Genomic DNA, 21725 nt, shown 5'->3' with positions numbered 1-21725 from the left:
AAGCTTAGAGGGTTAAATTATGAGAACAGGCTGGATAAACTTGGTTGTATTCCTCTGAGTACAGAAGATTGAGGGGTGATCTGATCGAGGTGGTTAAAAAGGAATAGATACGGAGAAACTATTTCCTCTGGTATGGGAATCAAGAACAAGGGGACACAATCTTAAAATTAGACTCAGGCCATTCAGGAGCAAAATCAGGAAGCAATTTTTCACAAAGTGGTAGAAATCTGGAACTCTCTCCCTTAAAAGCCTGTGGATACTAGGACACTTAAAGCTTTCAAGACTGAGATAGTTAGACTTTTGATTGTTAAGAACATAAGAAATAGGAGCAGGAGTAGGCCATACTTCACCATTTAATAAGATCATGGCTGATCTTCGGCCTCAACTCCTCTTTCTCGCCCGATCCCCATATCCCTTTACTCCCCTCGAGTCCAAAAATCTATCTATCTCAGTCTTGAACATATTCAGTGACTCAGCATCCACAGTCCTCTGGGGTAGAGAATTCCAAAGATTCACAACCATCTGAATGAAGAAATTCCTCCTCATCTCAGTCTTAAATGGCCGACCCCATATCCTGCAACTATACTCCCTAGTTCTAGACTCGCCAGCCAGGGGAAACAACCTCTCAGTATCTACCCTGTCAAGCCCCCTCAGAATCTTATACAGAAATCATAAAGGTTACAGCAAGGAAGGAGGCCATTCGGCCCGAGTCCACGCTGGCTCTATGCAAGAGCAATCCAACTAGTCCCATTTCCCCCAGATGTTTCAATGAGATCAGCTCTCATTCTTCTAAACTCGAGAGTATAGGCCCATTCTACTTAATCTCTCCTCATGGGACAATCCTCTCATCCCAGGTATCAATCTAGTGAACCTTCGTTGCACCGCCTCCAAGGCAAGTATATCCTTCCTCAGATAAGGAGGCCAAAACTGTATGCAGTACTCCAGGTGTGGTCTCACCAAAGCCCTGTACAATTGTAGCAAGACTTCCTTATTCTTATACTCCAATCCCTTTGCAATAAAGGCCAACATGCCATTTGCCATCCTAATTGCTTGCAGTACCTACATGCTAACTTTGTGTTTCTTGTACAAGGACACCCAGATCTCTCTGAACACCAACATTTAATAGTTTTTCACCATTTAAAAAATATTCTGCTTTTCTATTCTTCTTACCAAAAAGTGAATAATCTCACATTTCCCCACATTATACTCTATCAGGCACCTTCTTGCCCACTCACTTAACCTGTCAATATCCCTTTGCAGACTCTTTGCGTCCTCCTCACAGCTTACTTTCCCACCTACCTTTGTATCGTCAGCAAATTTGGATACATTACACTTGGTCCCTTCATCCAAGTTATTAATACAGATTGTAAATAGCTGAGGCCCAAGCACTAATCCTTGCGGAACCCCACTTGTTACAGCCTGCAAAGCTGAAAATGACCCGTTATTCCTACTCTGTTTTCTGTCCATTAACCAATCCTCTATCCATGCTAATATGTTACCCCCGACCCCTCATCTCACACAGCAACCTTTTATGCAGCAGCTTATCGAATGCCTTTTGGAAATCCAAATATACTATATCCACTGGTTCCCCTTTATCAATTCTGGTAGTTACATCCTCAAAGAACTCTAACAAATTTGTTAAACACGATTTCCCTTTCATAAAAGGGTATCAAGAGATATGGAGAAAAGGTGGGTAAATGGAGTTGAAGTGCAGATCAGCCATGATATAACTGAATGGCGGAACAAATTTGAGGGACTGAATGAACTACTCCTGTTCCTATAAGGATTGCCGTGGTTCAAGGAGGCCCACCACCTTCTCAAGGCAATTAGGGATGGGCAATAAGTGCAGCCTTGCCAGTGTCATCCACGTATTGAGAACAAATAAAAAGAAACAATATAACTTTTCAACATACTTTCAAGATGTTTTGTTTTCTATGTTATATTTGAAGTATTGCAAGAATTGTAACTATTCATGCTATAAGTGACATTGCTGAATTCATCTCCGTATACAAAAACATAGCAAAGCATTGCACCAAGCATTTTATCAAAACACCACCATTTCAATATCAGCCTTTTTCTAGGGGTTCGTTCTTTCTTCCCCCTCCCAAAAAAGTCACCACATGGGATTAGAGTTGTATTCTTGGAAGTTATAGTTATGAAAACTGGATGAAGAGAAAAGAGACACCACTGGCACAGTTTGGGCTCTAAATGCTTGGAACTGTTTTTAGGATAGTATGTTCACCACACCATCCTTCTCTAACTCCATTCCTCTGTTGTCCAGCTGCATGGGACTGCCCTCACCTGGTTTCGACTCTTACCTATCCAGTTGTAGCCAGAGAATTTCCTGCAATGGCTTTTCTTCTCACCCCCGCACCGTTACCTCTGAAGTCCCTCAAGGATCTATCCTTGATCACCCCCCCTTCCTCTTTCTCATCTACGTGTTGCCCCTCGGCAACAACATCCTTAGACATGACATCAGGTTCCATAGGCATGCTGACGATACCCAGCTCTACCTCACACCTCTCTTGTCTGCTCTACTGCCTCTGTGCTGTCAGACTGCTTTCTGGCCTGGATGAGCTGCAATTTCCTCCAATTAAACATCGGGAAGACCGAAGCCATTGTCTTCGCCCTCCCCCAACCCCCGTCAAAAACTCCATTCCCTGGCCATTGATGCCATCCCCCTCCCAGACTACCATCTCAGGCTGAACCAGACTGTTCGCAAGCTTGGCGTCCTATTTGACCCTGAGCTGTGCTTCCGACCCCACATCCTCTCCACCACAAAGACCACCTATTTTCACCTTTGTAACATCGCAAGTCTCCGTCCCTGCCTCAGCTTATCTGCTGCTGAAACCTTCATCTGTGCTTTTGTTACCTCCAGACACCACTATTCAATTCCCTCCAGCCCTACAACCCTCCAAGAACCCTGTGATCCTCCAACCCTGGGCATCGCCGCACCTCATGTCTTCAGTTGTCTTGGTCCCAAGCTCTGGAATCCCCTCTCGAAACCTCTCCACCATTCCACTTCTCTCTCCTCACTTAAGAGCCTCCTTAAAATTTACCTCTTTCACCAAGCTTTTAATCACCTGTCCTAATATTTCCTTTTTTGGCTACGTGTCAATTTTTGACTACTTATGCTCCTGTGAAGTGCTTTAGTACATTTTCCTATGTTACGTGTGCTTTTTAAAAATATTTTTCATATGGCTTCACTGGCAAGGCTGGCATTTATTGCCCATCCTTAATTGCCCTAAGAGGTGGTGGGCCTGCTTGCTAGGCCACTTCAGAGGACAGTTTAAGAGTCAACCACATTGGTATGGGACTGGAATCACATAGGCTAGACCAGGTAACAATGGCAGGTTTCCTTCCCTAAAGGCCATTAGTGAACCGGTTGGGTTTTTACAACAATCCGACAGCTTCATGGCCACTTTTACTGATACCAGTTTTTTATTTCCAGATTTTTTAAACTGAATTCAAATTCTCAAACTGCCGTGATGGGGTTTGAACTCACGTTGTCTGGATTACTAGTCCAGTAAAATAACCACTACACTACTGTTCTCTATATAAATGTAAGTTGTTGTGTGAAATGAACTGTGGAAAGATTATTAATTCTGGATTCTGTACTTGGCATAAATGTTACCAGACTAGTTATCTCCCTTAATATGTACAAGGACGAGAAACTAGGTCAACACATATGCAATGCTTGCACTCAAGATTGGCAGACCAGAAAGCACAAATACATTTTACAACATTGTAACTACTGCAACATTGTTTGTCAATTGAAATTTTAGTTCTGACACATTGATTACTTTAAGCATAATCAAATCAGGTCAGGTAGTCAGTCTGTGAAAAGCAACAGGTTAAGCAGTTAAAAGGAGCAAGGATTACCCAAGTCTCAACATCCGAGGGTTCACTGAAACATTTTGAGTTAGCAGATCAAGTGCTTGGCGCCATGACCAAAATTTTGATGCCAAATCATATTTTTAGGTGAATGTAAATACTATATGGACAGCATACCTCTGTTAATGAACATGAAGACTTTGTAGTGTGAGAATACACAAATACATTTCGGTGGGGAACTAGAAAAAAAAGGAAACGGATAGACCCTTCCTTCATTCTTAAATCAAAACTTCTGCACCTTGTAGGTATGGGTCATAAAACCAAAGTATTTCTGGTGAGCTCCTGACCAACTCTGAGGTTTGATTTAAGGAATGTTGAGCAGCCAAAGAACTTCAATAAACACAACCACTAGAAGAAAACACCAATTATTCTGCAGGACTCTAAAGCATCCAATGCTCATACCACAAACAACCCGAAGAACCGTCTAAAATCAATGAGATTCTTCAGTAGTTTTTGGGCTCATTAGAATCCTCCTGTTTGTAGACAGAAACCAAGACTGCATCCTGAAACACACATTGGTCAGCCTCAAAGTGGTCAGATCCCAGGCTAGCTAGTGGTTCCGGATACTGTTTTCCAAGCCCATTGCAACTTCTCCTGTCCTCATCCCCCACCTAGAGCAGCTTTTAGGAATTTAGCATGACTACTATCCACAATTACTATCCTACCATTAATTAGATGATGCAGTGCAGCGCAGCGCCCAATGCCTCCCATCAAACTGGTTCATAAAGACCTTCTTTATGTACAGCACACTCAAGGGGGCTTTTCCTATTTTCATGCAGCCATGTGTCAGATATACTCAGTCCAGTGTTCTCTCCAGACACTGAAAATGTCCTCACAGGTGTGTTGGAAAGCACAGGACTACAACCAAAACAACTCATTTGTAAAGCACCTTTAACATAGAAAATGCCCCAAGGGGCTCCAAAGAGGAGTAATTAGAAAAAAAATGGACACCGAGCCAAAGGAGAATATATTAGCTTGGTCGAAGAGGTGGTTTTTAAGGATGGTGTTAGATGAGGAGAGGAAGGTACCAGGCCTTCGTAAGGCCACCAGCCTCAACAGTAGGTTTTGGTTATCAGACTCTCAGCTCTGCTTTGTGCTGGAAATGAATGAAGGGCTTGAAACCTTTGCGGTGCTCTCCGAGGTGCCCTGAAGTGTATTTTGACCGACAATTCTGTACTGAAGAACTGCAAACAAGTATGGCATGCCTTTGCTAGTTCACATTGTACCATTATGCATGATGTGGAGATGCCGGTGATGGACTGGGGTGGACAAATGTAAGGACTTGCACAACACCAGGTTATAGTCCAACAGTTTTATTTCAAATCACAAGCTTTCGGAGCTTACCTCCTTCGTCAGGTGAGTGAAGGGATTCTAATAATGCATAGCATTTATAGTCAGAGAACAATGCCTGGTGATTACAGATAATCTTTCCAACTGCCCCCTATAACACCTCAGCTGGGAGACGATCACAGCAATCAAAGGTGTCGTTGGTGTTCAGACAGGTTAGCCACAGAAAACATTACATCCCAGTATACTAAATACACAATGGGTCAGGTCACAATGAAAGAACAAAGAACGAACAGACAGACAGAATATGTCCAGTTGTATTAAAAACAGATAACTTTTTTTTTCGCTGGTGGGGTTACATATAGGATGACATGAACCCAAGGTCTCGGTTGAGGCCGTCCTCATGGGTGGGGAACTTGGCTATCAATTTCTGCTCGACGATTTTGCGTTGTGTCTCGTTGCCAACGTTGTCTACCTCATACGTTGCAGGAAAGGATGCCCCGGAGCATGGTACATCGGCAAGACCATGCAGACACTGCGACAACGGATGAACGGACACCGCACAACAATCGCCAGACAGGAGGGTTCCCTCCCAGTCGGGGAACACTTCAGCAGTCAAGGACATTCAGCCTCCGATCTTCGGGTAAGCGTTCTCCAAGGCGGCCTTCGAGACACCCTGTAGCCTGCTACCCCAGATTTCTTTATGTATAGTGCCACATTCTGGATCATAGGGAACATGGGTTGGCCTGTGGAAAGGAACTTTTGCACTGTGCCAGAAAGAAAATGTATAGCATAACTGAATCATAATAATCCCACTCAGGAGGAGCCTAGCACAGCATTATAACCTTGTCACTAAGATTGAGACCATCCACTCAACTGCCTCTGCCGCAACCCCCCCCCCAACTTCCCCTTGCTGACAAAGCCAAACTTCCCACAGTTCACTCTTGCTCTAAACCCACATCTTTCTCCAGTTTCTCCATTATTTCGCATCATGCCCTCTCCGAGCTCATCCTTGCTATGAGAGACACCTTCTGCTCTCTCGATCCTATTCCCACTAAACTGCTAACCACCCAACTTCCCTTTCTGATCCCCATGACAGCTGGTACTGTAAATCGTCTGCTCCTCCTCAAAAAACCCACCCTTGACCCCTCTTGTAACGCCCCATCTCCAACCTCCATTTCCTCTCCCAAGTCCACGTCTATCTTTCCCGCAACCCCATATCTGAACCTCTCCAATCTAGTTTCCCCCCCAACCCCCCGGCCTCAGCCATGAAACAGCCCTAATCATAGGAATATAGAAACAGGAGTAGGCCATTCAGCCCCTCGAGCCTGTACCACCATTCAATGAGATCATGGCTGATCTGTATCCTAACTCCATTTACCTGCCTTGGCTCCATATCCTTTACAAGCTTGGCCAGAAAAAAAAAAATCTATCGATCACAGATTTTTGTGGGAGAGTGTTCCACACTTCTACCACCTTTTGCATGGAGAACTGTTTCCTAACTTCTCTCCTGAACGGCCAGGCTCTGATTTTAAGCTTATGTCCCCTTGTCCTAGACTCACCCACCAGCAGAAAAAGTTTCTCTCTATCTACCCTATCAATTTCTTTCAAAATTCTAAAAACCTCAATCAAATTAACCTATAACCTTCTATATTCCAGGGAATACAAGTCTAGTTTATGTAATCTCGCCTCATAATTTGCCCCGCAATTGCCTTCAATTACCTAGGTCCTATTCTCTGGAATGCCTTCCCTAAACCCCTCTCCTCTTTAAAACCCATGTCTCTGACCAAGCTTTTAGTTACCTTTCCTAATCTCTCCTCCTTTGGCTCAGTATCGGTTTTCCTTGTGACTTAGAAAAACGTCACAAGGCGCTTCAAAGTTAAAGGCATTATATAAATAAAAGCTGATGATGTTATAGGACTGCTTGGAGGCTGTTCTGACAATAAAAGTCAAAATACATTAAACTATCTCCAGGAAATAGGAAGCACTCTGGATTCTAAAGGACAATTTATAACTTACGTCCTGTCACAATCTTGCACACATAGATTTAAAATGAAAAGTGCTCCACAGACACTGGGACGTAAAGAATAACCTTTAAACTAAGTGTATATATTAGGTCTACTCCAGAATAGTTTTTAAAAAATGATCCATGTTTACAAAACAATTTAAAATGTTAATTGAACTTAAACCAAACCTTTCTGAAGTGAAGCCATTGTATCCCATATTCAAACATTTCCTGCACCCAACCAATAAGAATTTTTATTTTAAATCCTCAGCAGCCTAACAGAGCAAGTTTAATAACTGAAGTTTCATTGTTATTTTAAGAAAAATGTCTGGCTGAAAGTTCTAAAGCCTCTTGCTAAAATCCTGCAATCTACACAACATAGTCTCTGTCTAAACAGGTCCAGATAACTGTTGTAGTGGGGGGAAAAAAAATCACAAGTCATTTCAAATGGCAGACCTGAAGAAACCAATACTCTCCCCAGAGCCAAGTGACTGCTCAGCTCAATTCCAGATCAGTTTTTTTTTTAGCAACATACATTCCTCCCCCTCCACACCTATTCTTTTTAAATTTCAACTGTCCACATATATTCTCCCACAGTCCTTTGCCCTCTTCCTAACTTAAAATCCTCAAGTATACTCAATATCTAGTTTTACATTCAAGCGAACCAGGAGATACCAGGTTTGCACTAGGGCTACTACAACTGGCCTTAGTGCTCAGGCTGGGGCGGGTAGGAGGGGAGAGAGGAGAAATCAGCCAGGGTATTCCTGTTGGGATCACTATCTGATTTCTTTGTTGGAAAACACAATTGCCTGGTCATCAAGTTAGACAGGATTATCCTCGACTGGGATGCCCTCTGCGGTCAAATAGCTTGCCAACACTCGCTGTAACCTCACAAAGTATAGATAGCCACTTGACAGGTTAACAAAGCTATGGGCACTAAAATACCCAGCAAAAATTAGCACTTTCAGGAAAGGGGCAAAAAAATACAAGAAAAAGGTAATTCATATATGCAAAATGTGGGTGCAAGCAGCACTATTCCTACTGGTATACGAAACCAGGTTTGTAATGTAAAGCAATTTTTAAACCACACATAGCTAACTTTTTGTTACATTAATTACCTGCTTTTCTACTGGCAGAGGTAAAATTGGGACACAAGTGGTTTGTGTCCTAAGAGAGGGGGAATGCAAAAACAAACATCTGGCTTTCTGCTCCCAACTAATATTGAGAAGCTCCAGCTGGAAAATGAATACGGGACAACAGCAGGTGAGAGCAGTCTTGGCTGTGATAGCCAAAGGTTGAATAGTTTGCTGATACTTGCTGATCTAGGATCAAACATAAAAAAATGGCCACTTGAAGGTATGGAAGGGGAGCCAATTTAGCACCTTCTACAAAGTAGAGGCAAATAAAGTTATAAGAAACAAACATAATACAACATTCGCAGACGTGGAAATCAAAGTCAGCATGGTCTGAACTTCTTGTTTACTCACAAATTGGCATGGGTCTCACCAAGATTAAATCTAAATTTGTGAGTTCATCCCTTTTGAATGAGTTTGCTTTCAAATCTGATGTCCTACTTATACATTAATCAAAAAATACCTCACATCAAGACAGACACTAATGCAACATTGTACAAATTCATTAAAATGAAACTTCAAAATCCATTAAATGGAAAACATTAGATCCTGGTGCAATATAATTAGTTACAAAGTAGCAAATTTCCTGTGCCATTGCTGACAGTGAGATATGCTATACCTTGTCTCATGCATGGAATATATTATCGGGTCATATGAATTACCATGATATTTTGCATTTTTATTAATGAATTGTCTGATTGTTAGCGGTATTTTTGGGCTCAAATTCCACACTTGTGCATATGTTCAAGAAATCTGCAAAATGGTGGCCTTGATTACTATTATATGTTTGTTTAACTATGCAGTTAATTTTATCTTTTACCTTTTGTTTTGAGACCAGCATAGAGTGGGATATGGTTGGGGCAATGTTGCAGATAGGTAAGAGGTAGGTTGTAGAAACTGTCTGTAGTTTGGGAATAGGGGCCATGTGGGAAAGTAGAATTGCGAGGGTAATACAGGACCTTGGTGAGACCACACCTGGAGTATTGTGTGCAGTTTAGGTCTCCTTACCCAAGAAAGGATATTCTTGCCATAGAGGGAGTGCAGCGAAGGTTCACCAGACCGATTCCTGGGATGGCAGGACTGTCGTATGAGGAGAGATTGGGTCGACTCGGCCTGTATTCAGTAGAGTTTAGAAGAATGAGAGGGGATCTCATTGAAACATATAAAATTCTGACAGGGCTAGACAGACTGGATGCAGGGAGGATGTTTCCCCTGGCTGGGGGGTCCAGAACGAGGGGTCACAGTCTCAGGATACAGGGTAGGACATTTAGGACTGAGATGAGGAGAAATTTCTTCACTCAGGAAGGTGGTGAACCTGTGGAATTCTCTACCACAGAAGGCTGTGGAGGCCAAGTCACTGAAGATATTTAAGAAGGAGCTAGATAGATTTCTAGACACAAAAGGCATCAAGGGGTATGGGGAGAGAGTGGGAATATGGTATTGAGATAGAGGATCAGCCATGATCAAAATGAATGGCGGAGCAGGCTCGAAGGGCCGAATGGCCTACTCCTGTTCCTATTTTCTATGTTTCTATCAGAGCATGGTGCCGGGGTGGGGGTGGGGAGTAAACAATAATCTGAGAGTACCTGGAGGAGAAATGTGGGTGGTGGCAGCACTGATAAGCATGGTCCTAGTGCTTGGGAGCACTGGGAACGATTACCAGGATTTGGGCTGGAGTGATTGGTGCTGTCAGGGTGTTGGGAGGAGGAGAGGGATCCCAGAGTGTAGGAACACAGAGAGGGGTGGCTGGATGTTGTGTTGATGGCAGGGTGGATTTGGTGTGGAAACAGTAAGGGATGCCACAGACAAAAGCAATAGACAGGAACATTCTCAGGGATGGGCAGCAAGAAGTGGGAAGGGATGGGTTCTCAGGAAGGCTATAAGGGATAAATGATTCTGCAGCAGTAGGGAGAAAAGAGTTTTTAAAATAGACACTGCTGAATATCTAAAGTTCCATAAGTGCACTTTCAGCACTGATTTAAATGTAACCAAATCATAATTGGAACAAGATTGTTTTTGTTGCCGTGGTGAATTGATGTTTGCACTAAGGCCAAGAGATGTTCCAAGGTACTTTGATTCTTAATTTGTACATTGCAACCCAGAGTCAGCCAACCAACCAGGTGCACACCATGACAGATGAACATCTGTTTAGCTACAATGGGAAAAACAGTTTCAGCAAGAACCACAGAGTCACCATTGGATGTAAAGAGATAAAAAAAATCTTTCATAATTGTAAATAATAGAGAAAAAGGAGGAAAGTCTTGTAGAAAAGAACAAATAACGTACTTGCATCTTAATACTGCAAACCTGTCTGTGGAAGAGAAAAATAACGTAAATAACTGAGGGCATGAGGTTTTGGGGAGTGAACAAAGTTACTTGCATCGCAAGCAAGCTTTGTAAAGCGGTAGATAAATAGTAAACATACAAAAAAGCCTGTATCGTTTAGTGTAATATTTTTGTCATGTGATTTGCTTCAGTAAATTTGACAACGAATGTCAAACTGCACTTCAGGTCCCAGACTACCCATGGCCACCACAGAAGATCTACTAGTATATTTTTTCCCCGACAGCTGTAAATCATTCACTCTCACATCACAAGCAGCCAAATATAATTTCCCTCCAGTTTAATTATGAATAATAAACAATAAACAATTTTTTAAATTCAAACAGAAAAGTCAAAAGGGTAAGCCCTGGCCTCCCAGCTAAGTTATCATGGATTGGAGTCCTCATGCTATGTTAAACAACTCGCTCACTTCTGGAATTCCCAGCTCAGACACTGGATACAGAAATCCCAAGCAAAGCTTTCCATTAAAGGTAAAAAAAACGTTTCTAACCAAGACATCTCATGTCAATCCCAATCACCATGAAACAGTTCTCTGTCTGCCCTGTTTCATAATTCCAAGTGAGCTGGATGACAAGCAAGCAGCACCATGTTTCTTCTCATTCTCCCCCTCCCAAAAAATGCATGGGAATTCTGCAATACTTAATTAAACAATCACCCAAAATCTAACTTAACCCTTATAACCCAAGATTGATAGGCACTAACCAAATACGCTTGGTCAAGGAATTTTACAGCAATCATTTTAATTTTTATGTCAAAGGCAGCATTACTGAATAGCAATACACATGATGTCACAAGTGGGTGGGGGGGTGGGGGGAGGATTCTGACTTCATTACATGTTTGACATCAAGTGTCTGAGATTTGTCAGTGTACTCTGAAATATTTACTTGAACAAAGCTCAGTTTCCTTAGAATTAGCAGAGTAAAATACTTTAAAATTTCAATTAAGGGGGGAGGTGACCCAGTAGGTTGGCATACCAGCACCTAGTTTCAATCAAAATCAATAGGATGGAAGTATTTTCTTTGCAAGATATAAGCCCAATGTGAATGGAGTTTAGACAGCCTCATCATAGCTTCTAGGAGGCATGGATCCATGTGTGGTCAGTACAAACTGTTAACCTCACAATAAGAGTGGTCATTAAGATGGGAAGTATGGGAAACAAAGTGATTCACACTGATGCAGTGCTGATATTGGGAACAAGGCATGCAGTTACAGCACAGTTAAGGGAGTTTTACAACAACCTCCAAGCGCCAATAATAGGTGTTCATAATGGAGGGCAGGTGGGAGAGAAAGAATTTCAGTACTGGCATCCTTCACTATCACAAACACCAATACATGAGCTTTTACTCCCATCTACACTACTGTATTTTGATTATATTTTAAAAATTCTCCTCCTAGGACATTTACCCATAGAAAAAATTACTGGTTCATGGCCATTAACCGCTTCCACTGTTCAGATTTTATATTCCTCCAAAAAGTCTGGGACACCTCCAATAGGTTTGGGACACCACATAAACTTTCAAGATGCACAACCTCAATTTTTCAGGCGTGTTCATAGAAAGATCAAACTCCTGAAAATTCAGCTTAGTTTTGATTACAATAAAAAACAACAGATTAGTGGAGAATGGGAGCACAGTTCATTGGAATACCAGTGCACTAGACATTTTGAAGTAAGCCAGTTAAACAAGGCCAGAGAACAAAAGTAGATCAGTAAAAAGGTAAATTAAAAATAAATACAAATCAGGAGGAATAATTTTAGACAAAAAGTAACGTTTGCAATAATCAGCCATTCAGGGTAGTAGTGGCAAAACATTCTGGATATAGTGGATTCCAAGATGGGAGATAGAGTCTAGAGAGTTCAGCTTTGATGAGCCAAGTGATCCTTTCTTGTTCCTGTTTTTCTTACAGGGCAATAGAATATGGATTCACAGTCACAATTCTCCACTTGCTAAGTTCCTATCTCAATACTGTACCATCTCTGAGTATAATTGCTGACCAGGGGGAAGAGAGATGTCATCACAGACCACTTGACAGCTGGTGGCTGGCTTCAGAAAAGCACCAGAAGCTTGGGAAATCACCCATGTACTCAATCAGCTAGTAACCATGTATGACTGGGAGAGAGGAGAGGAAGTGGAGATCATAACCATCCAGGCACTTATAAGAACCCCATCATCAGGTACATAGTTCAGAGCTGGCTAACAGATCAAGTGAATAGAGTCAGGAATCACTTCTAATACCTTTCTCCAAAACCAGCAGGGTCCAGGAAAGGTAAATCATCTCCTCTCACCAGCCTACGTCCGTGATCACCTCCATCCATCCATGTCCCACCCCATGACCTTCAGTGCCTCCAACTCTGGTCTCACGTGCATCCTTCACTTATACCAAAACTGGCAAACATTTCAGCTGTTTTGGCCCTACTTTCTGGAACTTCCAGCCAACACAACAACTTGCATTTATATAGCGCTTCAAAGGAGCGTAACCAAACAAAAAAAAATTACCACCAAACCAAAGAAGGAGACATTACGACAGGTGAACAAAAGCTTGGTCAAAGAGAGTCTTAAGGAGGAGAGGTTTCAGGAGGGAATTCCCTAGAGGTTAGGTCCTAGACAGCTGAAGGCATGGCCGCCAATGCTGAGGTGAAGGAAGTTGGGGGTGCACATGAGGCCAAAATTGGAAGAACGCAGAGTTCTTGGAGGGTTGTAGGACTGGAGGACAATAGAGATAGGAAGGGGCAAGGCCATGGAGGGACACTGAACACAGGATAAGAATTTTAAATCTGAGGTGTGGATGGACGGACAGCCAATGTAGGTCAGCAAGCACTGGGGTGATGGGTGAACAGGACTTGGTGCGAGTTAGGAATCGGGCAGGCAGATTTTTGGGAGACCTCAAGTTTATGGAGTGTGGAACATGGGAGGCCAGTCAGGAGAGCATTGGAATAGTCGAGTCAGAAGGTAACAAAAACATAGATGAGTGTTTCAGCGGCAGATGGGATGAGGCAGGGGTGGAGATGGGCGATATTATGGAGGTGGAAGTAGACCCCCCTAGACTAGCTTCCAAACCTTAAAAGCTATCTTTTCAACCGTGCCTTTCGTTGCTTCCAATTCCCCCATATATGCTCAGTTTTTACTTTTCTTATCTGTGAAGCACCTTGGGATGTTTTTATACTACATAATTGCAAGTTAGTTGTTGAGTCTGCACAACTCATCTGCAAATGCTTTATTGAAGCAGGACTTGAGCTGGACATGGAAATTAGATACTTGAGCATTGAGCTTTCACGTCCCTACAACATGTGATTTTCCTGCTCTATGCTACATGTATAATTTGAACTTAACACTGACTACACCGCCAGATACTAGTACACTTAGCAATGTCATCGTGTGGATAGGTATTAATCCAAAGTTCCTATTACAACATGTGCACATTGCACTATGCTGTTCAATGCAGGAAGTTTATTGTACAGGCTTTTCACAATGTCATTTGCTGGACTTGGAAAGAAGAAAACAAAATGGCCACAAAGAGACTTGAGGTTTGCCAGTAGGTTACCCCCATCCCTACAAATTTCCTTTCCTCATTCTCTTCTGAAGGCACTAGCTCCTTGATCAGATACTGTTCCAAGAGCACCAATCTCCTTTCAGCACCTCTCCCCAGCAGTCAGTATGCAGGGGAGGGAGAATAAAAACCAATCAAACCTAATCTTGACTTTTCCTGACATCTATGTACACACAAAAAACATTTAGGAACACAGGAACAGAAGTAGGCCATTCAGCCCCTCGGGTCTGTTCCGCCATTCAATTAGATCATGACTAATTTGTACCTGAACTCCATTTACTTGCCTTTGATTCATAATCCCTTGATACCCTTACCTAATATCTATCAATCTCAGCCTTAAAATTTTCAATTGACAAAGCATCCACAGCCTTTTAGGGAAGAGAATTGCAGATTTCCCCTACTCTGTGTGAAAAAGTGCTTCCTGGTTTCATCCCTGAATGGCCCAGTTCTAATTTTAAGATTTTGCTCCATTGCTCTGGATTCTTTCAACAGAAGAAATAGCTTCTCTGTATCTACTCTTATCGAGTTCTTTTCTCATTTTAAACACCTCAATTAGATCACCTCTCAACCTTCTAAACTCAAAAGAATACAAGCCAAGATTATGCAATCTGTTCTCATAATTTAACCCTTTAAGTCCTGATATCATTTTTGTGAATCTGCACAGTACCCCATCCAAGGCCAATATATCCTTCCGGAGATGCAGTGCCCAAAACTGAATGCAATACTCCAGGTGAGGTCTGACCAAAGTTCTTGACCCTTCTGTCCTTGCAAACTACCGCTCCATTACGAACCCCCCTTTCCTCTCTAAAATCTTTGAACCTTTTGTCGCCTCCCAAATCCGTGACCCTTTCCCACAATTCCATGTTTGAACCTCTCCAATCTGGTTTCCATCCCTTCCACAGCACAGAAACAGCCCCAAAGTCACAAAAAGTGACTTTGACCGAATGAAATCAGAGTCATCAGTGGAGCCAGAACTGGTGCATTGTTATTATTGAGAAATTTAGGAGAAGGCCCAAACCCAAGGTGCACAGCACCATCAAGGATATCCAAAAGGAAGTAGTGGTTAGAGAACATCAAACTTGGATTTTAAAACCCTGTAGATTGTAGGGGGAAAGGACGATTAAAGAAAGTAAGAATTGCCACAATTTTATAGTGCAAACGTGTCAAAACAAAACTGATTGATATTTGATCAAATATCATTGATTTTCTACATGCTCACATTGCCTTCCACTGGCTCTCCTCCCCTTTATTTTGTTTCAAGGAAAAACTATTTCCAGCCATTCTCTTTCCTCCCCGACCGTCAATGATCCTGGGAGGAATCCCATGGGCACAGTAAAGGAAGTGTCAAACCAGAAATTACAAGTCACCATAAAATGAGAAAAAAAGGCTGCGCATACTGGACAATTGAATCCAGTCTTAAAAGTGGATTAAATGAATTTTACAATGCCACAAAATGTACTTAAAACCTAACTTTATAACATTGACAACCTGAATAATGCTGGACGGATACAAAATTTCATTATCAGCCATCTATAAAGCTGAACCAGTTACACAAGCAGTACAAGAGAGAAGTTGCATTTATTGTGACACTGCCAGGAATTGCTTCTATCAAAATAATATAGACAAACACATAAAATACTAGCTCTTCTCACATGCAGTGGGACCTTCAAAGGCCAGCAGACAGTTGTAAATGGTTCCTTAGATACTGTCCCAATCGCCTTCAAAACTGCTATCAACCCCTCCTCAAAAACCCACCCTCGACTCTTCTATCCTTGGAAACTGCCACACATCTTCAACCTCCATTTCCTCTCCAAAATTCTTGAACGTGCGGCTTATCACCTCCCAAATCTATGCCAATCCTTCCTGCAACTCCAGTTTGAACTTTTCCAATCAGTTTTCTATCCCTGCCACAGCAATGAAACAGCCCTAACCAAAGTCTTTAACTATGATTATACCTCCTCCTCAAACTCTCTCCAGCCTTCGATATGGTTGACCATACCATCCTCCTCCAAAGCCTTTATTCCATTGTCCTGCTCCAGCCCGACTGCTGCTGAAACCCTCATCCATGTCTTTGTTACCTCCAGACTGGACTATTCCAATGCGCCCCTGGCTAGCCTCCCATTCTCCACCCTCCGTAAACCAGCTCATCCAAAACTCTGCTGCCCATATCCTACTGCCACCAAGTCCTGCTCATCCATCATCCCTGACCTTGCTGACCTTCATTGGCACCCGGACCTCAACACCTCAATTTAAAATTCTCATCCTGTTTAAATCCCTTCATGGCCTTGTCCTTCCCCATCACTGTAACCTTCACCAGCTCTACAATACCACCCCACCCCCACCTGAACTTTCCATTCCATTACCCTGTTCATTTTTTTGTATCCCCTCCATTTTACCTGACCATTTGCAGCCATGCCTTCAGCCATCAAGTCTAATTCCCTCCTTAAACTCTCAGCATCTCCTCCTTTAAGGCTCTTATTAAAGCTCATCTGTTTGATCAAGCTTTTGGTCAGACCCCTAATATCTTCATCTCTGCATCCAATCCTTGCCTGATTCTGCCACTGAGATGCCTTGGATTTGTTTTTACATTAAAGGCACTAATACTAGTTATTATGAAATATTGTTACAGTTCAATCTCCCTGCCCCCTCTCTCGTTTTTACAGTTCAACAGCAGTTTCCCTAAGCAAAGTTTCTTATAGACCAAAGTTTGTGTCTGTATCCTCTGCCATGCATGAGTAAAGCAGAGTTCAGGTCCAATGATAAATAATTTCATGGAGAATATGTCATTTGTCTACCACACCCTTCTGTCATCTCAGAAGGTGGAAAATATCATACTACTAGACCATTGTATGCAGGCTAAAATTACTTCCTATCTGTTAATAATTGTAGAAAGATCAACAGTATTCCAATCAATATATTAATAAAACATATATTAAATGTATACTATATGTTGACTACTTAAAACAGTTAGATTTTGCAAGGTTCTTTTGACAAGTTCCAAGATTGGTATACACAAGATTTCTTTCCTCAGTTCTCTACTTCCACCCCTTTTTTCCCCTAGATGTCACATGGATAGAAAAGACGAGAAAGGAAAAAGTTCCAGGATTATGAGAATGTTTAGCCTTTGAAGTTCAAGCACATTCCTTGAAAATGGTATTCCCCTTCAGCTTTGATTGCATTAGGTATCAACACAAGAACAATGCCTCAACCGGGATCTTGGGTTCATGTCACGCTACACATTACCCCACCAGCGAACAAATCTTATCTGTTTTTAATATAACGGGTCAGTTGCTGTCTTTTCTATGTTTCTACCTCTCTATCTCTGTTTTTTTTTGTTTGTTGTTTTTTTTTGGTGATTTGTATATTCGGAGACCTTGCAGGTAACACCTGTCTGTCTGCACACTGATTGCCTTGGCAACAGGCAGTTGAAAAAACTGTCTGTAATCACCAAGCATTGTTCTGTGAATTATAAATGCGATTTCATTTCGAGGATTTCATTTCCAACAAACATTCACCTGAGGAAGGAGGAAGCCTCCGAAAACTTGTGAATTTAAAATAAAATTGCTGGACTATAACTTGGTGTTGTAAAATTGTTTACAATTGTCAACCCCAGTCCATCACCGGCATCTCCACATCAATGCCAAACTAAACCACACTTTACAGTGGATATTTACTTGGTTAGAAATCAGAGAATCTTAGCACAGAATATACCACTGAATTCAAATCTGTGCCGGTGTTGTTCTCCAAGAGCGATTCAGTCCAATCCTAAATTTTTGCCCTCTTACCATTTCACTATTTACCATATCATAACCCATCATACATCTTGAAGACCTCCTTAAACTTCTCACCTCCAGTGAAAAAAGCCCTAATTTCTCAAGTCTTCATAATTGCAACTCCTCATCCACATAACATCCTAGTAATCCACACTACATCTTTTCTATTGATTTTATATTATTCCTATAATGGGGTGTCCCAAATAGGCCACAGTTGGCAATATTGTATACTAAGAACTTCTACAAATTCAACATTGCTTCTTTGCTTTTGTATTCTGTTCCTCTAGATACAATACAAAGTTTGCATTTGCCTCTTTTACAGCATTATCTACTTCCGTTGCCATCTTTAAAAATCTATGCATCTGCACACTAAGGTCCCTCTGCTCTTCTACGCCATTTAAAAATCTTGCCAGTTAAGGTACATTTCCTATATTCTCACTTCCCAGATGTATTACTTCACATTTCTCTCTATTGAACTGCATCTGCCACCTATCTGCCCAGCCACCGCTTATGTCCTCCTGCAATCTGTGATCCTCATCGCAATTTGCTATATACCTAATTTCATACCAGCAAATTTCAATATTGCCCCTCTATCCCCAAATCCAGAGAATTTATGTACATAGTATAAGAACAGCTTCAAGACAAAGCGCTGCGGAACCCCACGTCTTTCCAGTCCGAGAAACAAGATTTTTTTTTCCCCACTTGCTTAGCTCTCTACCTTTCAACTATCTCTGTCCATTTGGCCACATTCTCCTCAATTCTATGTACCACTACCTTTGCCGTAAGTCTCTTACCTTGTATTTTAGCAAATGTTTTTTGAAAATCTAGATAAACTACATTCACCCCATTTTCTTTATGTATTCTGTTACTTGTTAGAAATATTCTATAAATGTCAGTCAAGCACGGCCTGCCTTTTGAAAATCTGCACCGGCTGGCCCTAATTAATTCATGTTTCTCTAAATGCTTACTAATTTCATCCCATATTATAGATTCTGCCATCCTAGAGACCTCTGGCACAATTTTCCTTTCTTCAGAATTTTGAATATTATAGTCAGAGCCTCTGTTATTTCTTTCCTCGCTTCTTTCAGGATCTTTAGATGTAAACCTACAGGTCCCGACTATGGACGGCAGCACCTTATGCATTCTATAGTTAATTCAGTCACTGGAGGGTGACAGAAACTACATCTCCATCTGTCAAGCTGCATGTATTAGCACTTTCAAACCTGCCCTAATTTTCAAAGCATCATTACCTTAATTGATTTGTGAACAAAATGGTTTTTGCCCCTCTCCCACAGACTGACCCAATACCTGCCTTCCATTTTGAAACAGTAGTGGAAACAGTTTGCATTTTAATTCTACCTGTTTTTAAAGATCCCTGTTTTAATTAATCACATTCACCTCCCTTTACTCCCAAGTAAGCAACTGTAACTGCCTTGCAACTTCCTTCCTCATAAGCTACATTGCGGAGCCACTAATAAAAGAATACATAAAATAAAACAAAACAAAAGATATTCAGCTGTACGCTCACCCTCTAATGTAACAGACTTTTACATCATGTGCAGCCTGAAATGCAGTGGATTATTATTTCTGGTTTTAAAAATACTGATGCCATAACACAACTTTAGGTCACAGACATCACAACCAGATCTACCTTAAAATGTGGTAATTAGCATTTTAGATACAGTACCAGATGAGAAAAGAATTTGCAATGTCAGGAAGCAGAGTATGCGTATACTTCAGACTCGTAGCTTACCTCTTCCTGGTGATGGTGAGTAGATTTTCTGCAACCGACCACTCTGAGTCAGTATTTTGAGGTGCAACTTAACCATCAGCTATGAAGGCAGCAAATTTTAACAAGGCAGCAAGTGCACCACTAAAGTAAGGAGAACTCAACATTCACCACTTTATTTTCCTGAATAATTTTGGTGTACCATAGCACTTCAACACAGGTCAGTAAGGCACCACCTTCTGACAAAGGCTTATACCTGAAAGGTTATGTTTTTCCTTTCTCCACAGATGCTGTCTGACTCGTTGAGTATTTCCAACATTTTCTGTTTTTGTTTCAGATTTCCAACATCTGTAGTATTTTCTCTGTCAGCAAGACATCAGTTGACTGACCACAAGGATTAGGATACAAAGAACTAATTTCAGAGGAAAGCTCAGACATTAATTGAGAACCTATAATGATTGTATTGGACTCAAACATACTTTTTGTGATGTTCCCTAGATTGCTTCCTAAAAAGCTGCATTTGGCCAGCTTCCTCAAATGGCACAGCAATCCTGTTCAACAATGTCAACTTTGGGCGAGAACAGAATTAGAGTTGGCTGCTATGCCTTTTTGCAGTCAAATGCCTGCTGATACTCACTGTCAAGACTCACACAAGACTAACAGCACCTTTGGTAAGTTAGTGAGCAAAGTCTTCAGGAAAGACGACAATACATTTGGTGAACAAAAAGCAAAATACTGTAGATGCTGGAAATATGAAATAAAAACAGAAAATGCTGGAAACACTCAGCAGGTCAGGCAGACTCTGTGGAGACGGTAAGGTAGGGTTAACGTTTCAGGTCAATGACCTTGCATTACGCCAATGAAATTCAACTTTTTGTTTATGCCCGTGGGAAGGGAAAGATAAAAGAATAACAGAGAAACTAAGGAATTAAATTTTGCAATGTGGAGTAGACATTAGACACCATAGTTATTCCTCTTATTATTGTCAATAAATCTTTTCAGCATTATTAAACTGAGGCTCTGGCAGATATTTTATTCAAAAAACCACTGCATCCCAATCTGACAACTTTTGGAATAAACATCACATCATTTTGCATCACATTCTAGGTGCCCTGTATCATACTGTATGTATATCCATCTATACATCATTAAAAGTGTAGGGAGAACACTTCCTGTCCAAAAACTTCACTTCCTTTACTGTCAACATTCCTATCTCAAGATTTCCCATTCAATTTTGCTATGTCAGCTGTCACAATGTAATTGTAGTCTTTGACAACTAAAAAGCTCTGAAGTCTCTCTCCCAACTCCATTGCCATCTTGTATATATAAAAACACACATGAACTGACTGTGGGCAACATCACTGGCAATTTACACTAGTTAAAACAAAAATGTACTTAGTTAGCCATCAGGAGACTAGTGCTTACTGCAGAGAGACTGCAAAGTATTCATGACATTGGGACTAGTCTTCCCAACTTGTAAAATAGCTTAAAAGGAGTCACGTGCCAATTATTTCCTTGTAATCGACCCCCACATCCAAAAAGATTGCATATAGTGGGGCAACAATTGCTTCTCAGGATAATTACCATTTTTAAAATTGCAATGCACTTTCACACATGGAAAGAGCAGACCAAAAAACTATAGGAGATGCATGTAACATTGCAATTAATAGAAGTGAAAAAGTTTCAATCACCGAAACAGATAAAAACCATACAAACTTGCAGTGAAATGGATTGCATCCGTAAAAGAGCATATGGGTACTTTAATGGTGATAATGTGAGCCCCCCTTCTTCCCCCATAACTCAATACCAGCTACTTATTTGTGATGACTCAGTGTTCTTAAAATCTAAACAGCTCATTTGTGCAACGTGTTATCAAAACAAGCTCTTACACTCTAACTTTTCTTGATTCTTAAAATTTAACGTGCAAGTCAAATCTATCCTTGATGTACCCACGTTTTAGTTTCCCAAAATGCTCTCTCTTTTTAAGATTGAATAGCTAGGACAACTTGCCTATA

General features: G+C 41.3%; 1 protein-coding gene across 5 annotated transcripts in view; it reads right to left on the bottom strand.

Moving 5' to 3' along the window:
- LOC137333010 (phosphatidylinositol-binding clathrin assembly protein-like) overlaps positions 1-21725 on the bottom strand; it is a 108418-nt gene that overhangs the window by 85160 nt on the left and 1533 nt on the right. The gene's annotated exons all lie outside the window — the stretch shown is intronic.

The sequence above is a fragment of the Heptranchias perlo genome, chromosome 15 (genome assembly GCF_035084215.1).
Source record: "Heptranchias perlo isolate sHepPer1 chromosome 15, sHepPer1.hap1, whole genome shotgun sequence".
NCBI lineage: Eukaryota > Metazoa > Chordata > Chondrichthyes > Hexanchiformes > Hexanchidae > Heptranchias > Heptranchias perlo.
Note: the sequence above shows the minus strand (reverse complement) of the source record. Positions and strands in the feature narration are given on the sequence as shown.